Here is a 6,000-nt window from a genome sequence, read left to right on the forward strand (position 1 = left end):
AAAAATATTGAAAATATCTACAAAGTAAATTTCAAAACTTAAAAAATTGATAATTCCACTATTAAATTGATTTTTATTAATAATTATTTGTAAAATGTTAAAGGAATTCTACAAATTGAATTTTATCTATTGATAAATAGAAATAATATATTTTGTATTTGATTATTAATGTAATAATAAATCAAATTTTTCTTATATCTGAACAATCATTATTTATGCAATATAAATTTAAAAACCTTTTTATTGTAATAAAAAATAAGTAAAATTACTATTTGTTATACCAAAAATATTTAATAATTAACATTATAAAATTACTTTAATTTAATAAAATATCAAATATCAAACATTTATTCAATTAAAAATTAATTCGTAAAATATTTATATTTAAGAAAAAAATGTGATTTGTAAAGTAAATATGACTTTAGTTTGGAAAAAAAACATCATCATAATATCATTTTAATACTACAAAATATTCTACAAAAGATTCAGACGATGACGTAGAGTTTTATCAAATTTTTAGAAAAGTTTTTCTAAATTTTTTTTTCTTATCGGAAAAATCGTTTGAAAATTTTTTGAAAAAAATCATGGTATAACTTACAGAAAATCGAAAGTATTCTACAAATTGGATTTTACCTCAAAAAATTACGAAAATTTTCATTTACGGAAATTTTTTTGGAAAATTTTGAGGAAAACTCTACTTGACGCTTCTCAGAATAGTAACAGTTGAAAATTGTTACCGAGACCTAAAATGCGCAGGCAAGTGGTACATTTGACCCCGTTTTGTGGCTCTCTGTACCAACCCAGCTGTCCGCCCTTTTGGATTTAAAGTTTTTAGGGGCTAAATAATGAGGCATGAAAATGGCGGACATATTACTTATCGTTAATTTTTCCCCAAAAAATTGCAATTTCACCCCTGTCCGCCACACCTTATGCATCCACTCTCGCGTCCGCCCTTTGGGATTTCGTCTAGTTATACCAAGATCTTACTCTGGGCAAATTTTCAGCCATATTATCGATCGTTAATTTTTCCGAAAAAAATGACAACTTTATCCCTGTATAGCCACCCCCTGTACCACGAGGGGCGTCCGCCTGTAAGGCAAAGTCTTAACCCAGTTACAATGAATATATTCCAATAGAGAAATGTCATATTACTGATCAGTTCAAAATTTCGGCTCTATCTCTTGGACTATAAGGAAGCGATAAGTAGTTTGACAGCATAATAACTGCTTGTTTAGTCTAGTTTTTTCAGTGATTCTAGGCAACCTATTTGGGTGGAGTTTTGACTTGTTCTTGAATGAGTTCCGAATCCAGCAGCCCGCTGAATTATTGGATTTTTATAATATAATTATTTGACAACCTTTTGTTGGCCAACCACCTAGAGCGGAGTTGGGCCGAAATACATTGATTTCGTATGTTCCGTTTTAAATTCGTTCAATCTGTAGATGTAGAGTGGCAAAAACTTAGGGAGTCCTACATTCAGGAGTGGACAATTAACGCTTTTTTCGATAGATAGATAGATAGATAGATTTAGCAAATCTACATATCTGACTTATTACTTTAATAATTAAGTAGTTTGTTGCTTATGGATTTAGAAGAATACGACATTCGTTACATTCAAAATCTAACGTTAATATATCAGTGTATACTCAACACCACCTCGATACTAAAGTCCTTGATGTATTGTTCCTAACGAATTTACTTAAAGAAATGCAGCACTCCCTAAAAATTCTTTGCACTCGCGACATTCCAATTCTTATCGTAGGTATTCTTGTGCAACTGCAACCTTGTTCAAATCACATGGCATCTGCTTACGCGTCCCTGGATTCGTCGAATCGTAAAATTACTTTCAACATGCAATCTAAGAATAATAATATTATTAACAGTTAGATTAAATTATAGCGAATCAAGATTTACTAACTGTGTAATAGAATAACAATCACATAAAATGAGATTGGGTGTCGATGTAACTGTTGTTTGTAATAGTAATTTGTGTTGGTTAGTTTAGTCTAGTAATTTAACAGTTGAATATAACATTTGTCCAGATATCGGTATATTCAGAAGGAATGTCAATGGAGATGCAAATGTAATGATTATGGTCAAGAAAATTGGTATTCAAAGTACCATCATTTAAAGTATTCGAAGTAGCTTGTGGGAAACCAATATAGAGAGTTATTGTGTACAATTTAACCCATTCAACGCTGACGACGCCCCTGAAGAAATCATTTTTCAAGGTCAAATTAAAGTACGGGGTCCACTTATTGTAAGGAAAAAAGATACCTCTAGTTTTACTCAAAGCGATCAAAAATACCAAAACATAATAAACGTAAAAGTAGAAGAAAAACTAAGCGACCCAATTGAGTTATAGCAGTGAGATAAGACAGGTGGATTCTCTGAGCCATCATCGTGGATGAAATTATAAAAAAAGTAAGAATGAAGAAAATATACAAAATGGGACAAAAACAACTTAAAAGAATCTGCTATGCACACGACACTAATCTCTCGAAGTGAAGATGATTTACAACGTATGCTGCACCAATTTAATATAAGTAATTGCTAAAAAATTGAACATGAACATTTCACCAAAAAAAGTCAAAAGAAATGGCTAGAACCACAAATCTAGTAAAATAAAAATTGGAGATGATGGAACAGATATAGTGACGGAGTTGTCGATTTTTCTTCATTTGTAACAAGCAGAAATGTCACTTGGCGACCTTCCAGATCGTCAAGGTCTGAGGGATATGGTGAAATCTACTAACAAGGAAAGAGGAGCATTCGATTAAAATCAAAACCTACTGGCGTAGTACTAAAGCTTAGGCATGGGAAAGATGAAAAAATCTTCGTGATCCTTATTAGATGTAAGGAAAACTTCATATATACTTAAGTACATGTACAGTAGGTACTGTACAAATTAATGGAATCATAGGCTGTTTAATGAAAAAAAATTATATTTTGACAATACTATATAGGTAAACTTACATCATTTAGTAGGAAATATGTCCCCCTTTGGCTGCAATTACGGTTTTTACCCGGCATAGATTCTACGAGCTTCTGACAGTTCCCAGATATCCTTCCATCTCGAAACCAAACCTGAATGACCGCTTCTATCATTTTTCTTTTTATAGTACAGTCGATTGTAATCTCCTTAGAGTCCTGTTGAAGAATCGCTCCTCGTTGGGGCTGAAATTTTTGAAGTTCTGTGTCCAAATGCTGTTCCAACATGGATTTTTATTTTTAGCTGTTCATCATGCCTTCGATTAGTGCAAAGATCCAACTCCCTTGTATGAAAAACATCCTCAAAACATTTTTTTGACTGGATGTTTTACGGTTTGATCAATGAGATGGTGTGAGGTTTTCATTGTCAGACTTTCTGACGAATTTCGACCGCTGTCCCTGAACTATAAAGTGGGTTTTATCTGTAAATAGGACTTTTCTCCAGTCGTCTACAGTCCAATTAATGTATTTTATTTATTATTTTAACTAGATCCAGATCAAGAGATAAAACGTAGAATCGAGATAGCCCGCACGACATTTTTAAAAATGAAGTCATTCTTCTGTAATCATAACTTGCAATTTCAACTTCGAAAGCGCATGGTTAAATGCTACATTTGGTCAGTCCTCTTATACGGTGTCGAAGCATGGACATTAAAAATATCCACCATTAATCGTCTGGAGGCCTTTGAAATGTGGCTGCACAGACGTATACTAAAAATTCCATGGACGGCTATGCTGACAAATGTGGCAGTCCTTGAGAGAGCAAATGCTGCTCGCGAGCTGCTTGATAACATCAAATATAGAAAGATGGCCTATTTTGGACACGTAGTAAGGGGAGACCGATATAATATTCTCTAAAAGCAGGCCTCTTGGTTGAAGAATATCAGGGAGTGGACAGGAATGAGAAAAGCTGAGCAACTCTTTAGAACAGCTCGAGACAGAGACAGTTTCGCCATGTTAATCGCCAACGTCAAGGGGACTTGATAGGGCACGTTAAGAAGAAGAAGCCTTTGTTTCTTCATTCCTTCAATCAGAAGCTGTTTTTTCTGTGGACGCATTGCACTTCTACCATTCTCCAAAAGTCTTTTCCGAATTTATCCGTCTTGTATCACTTAACGTGATAACCTTTTCGCGCTTCCTAGGCGTAATATCCGTGATGGAATTAAACGAAACAAACTCCCTAATAACCGAAAACAACAAAAAATAGTACAAGACAACACAAACTTAGTGGGAAATGTCCTAAAACACCCTCAAATAAAAGGCAGAGAAAAGTAAAGTTATTTTTTCAATGCTTGGTAAGTTGTGGACAGTGTTTACTGTGAATATTGAAAAATGTCACAATGACTATTAATTCGCACAATACTGTAAAATATACCTACTCACTTGAAATAAAAAAAAATACCTAATCCATTTTAAAGCTTGTTACTTTACTTAATGTAATTTATCTGTAAGCCGACGATATATCTTTCATAAGAAACAAATCAAAAAGCTTTTGTAGCACCCAAACTTGGGGTAGTAAAATTGTTTTCAATCATTGTCCATAATTTTCTAAGTATAAATAAGTTACACGCCTTTTTATACACGTTCCATTTTTATTGGTTTACCGGTTTATCAAATAATATTTCAGTTTTACTCATTCACCTTTAAAAAACAACACATTCAACAGCTATTAGTGCTAAGACTAGTAATTTGTACACAGTCCTACCCAAAAGTATTGATTCACCAATAAAAATGTAGGTAAGACCTTTACTGATGTAAGTAAAAAACCTGTACCGAATTTCACGTTGACCAATAGCCAGTTTTGGGTGTTTTATTTAGACGAATAAATCACATTCGTTTCTTATTTTGAAATGAATCATTTTGTCTTAAATAGGAAACTATATAGAAATGTTATCAATTTAAATGGTCAAAAGCATATAATGTTTGTTGAAGTAGTTACTTTAAGAAAATATTTAAATGCAAATATTTTTTATAAATGCATCACTTCTAATTACATAACCTGAAACTAAAGGACAATTTTCATTTAATTAATGAACAAATTCCATATATCCACAAGTAGGTTTCTTTATACAAATGAAGAGCTTCATTTATAACGAATGTTGTATTTGATGTACCTAATGTTAAATTCATTTTATCCTTCTTTATGAAGTCACGTCTAAAACGATGAAAGTGAATTATTATAATAATCTAGTCTTAAAATTCACTATATTAAAGGCAAAATGTAAAAGATAAATCTAAACTTCCTCCAAATATATTTTATCATTAAAGAAAGAGCAAAAATGTCACTGTTGTAAAAATTTGAAGTTCTCTAGTGGTTTAACAGTTAATATAGACAGGTTAATGTTGACTAAAACCAATTACTAAATTGAATAGGTCAAAATCCTATAAATGTAAATCGATTTACACCGTTAACAGCAAACAACAACTGACTTAAGTACTTCGTTTGACATTATTCAAAAAGTGTAGATAAAATAGTAACAAAATCATAAATAATTCAGTAAATTGTTGACATACCTTTCTAGTTGAACGACTTCATGTGCAAATATAATCCCAAGAGGTTATCCAAACAACAACACAGAAAGGCACTTAACACAACACAAATTCATAATACAAAACACCCACAAAAAACCGTATTTATAATATCTAAACTTAAACTATTCATCAACAAACGGCGGGTCACTTCTTGTACATTCTCGTCACCGTTAAAACTGTTATTTCGTCTCGTATCATAACGAAATATTTCCACTTTTGCCGTAACGTAATGTAAAAGAAACAGAAAGGACGCTGAACAGAACAAACCGGTATGGTGTTACTTACTCATAGAGTAAAAGAGTGGGGAATTCTCAGCGGTCCGCGTACTAAGGCAGTTTGTATCTCCTGTAATAAACCGTGCGGCCAAGGTTAACGCTGCAGCAGGTTGAGCTATTCGAGGATAATAGAGGATGCAATTAAATCTGTATTATAGTTGAGAATTTACTTAACGAGGAGAAGATTTGTAGCCAGGCAGCG

General features: G+C 32.6%; 1 protein-coding gene across 4 annotated transcripts in view; it reads right to left on the minus strand.

The window, feature by feature from the left end:
- Positions 1–5,794, minus strand: part of Cad87A (cadherin 87A) — a 722,801-nt gene extending 717,007 nt beyond the window's left edge. For all 4 annotated transcript variants that reach the window (XM_072528743.1, XM_072528744.1, XM_072528741.1 and 1 more), the window contains exon 1: positions 5,506–5,794. The gene's annotated coding sequence lies outside the window, so the exon portion shown is untranslated. The remainder of the gene's footprint in view (positions 1–5,505) is intronic.
- Positions 5,795–6,000: the final 206 nt, after the last annotated feature.

This window comes from Diabrotica undecimpunctata, chromosome 4 (genome assembly GCF_040954645.1).
Source record: "Diabrotica undecimpunctata isolate CICGRU chromosome 4, icDiaUnde3, whole genome shotgun sequence".
NCBI lineage: Eukaryota > Metazoa > Arthropoda > Insecta > Coleoptera > Chrysomelidae > Diabrotica > Diabrotica undecimpunctata.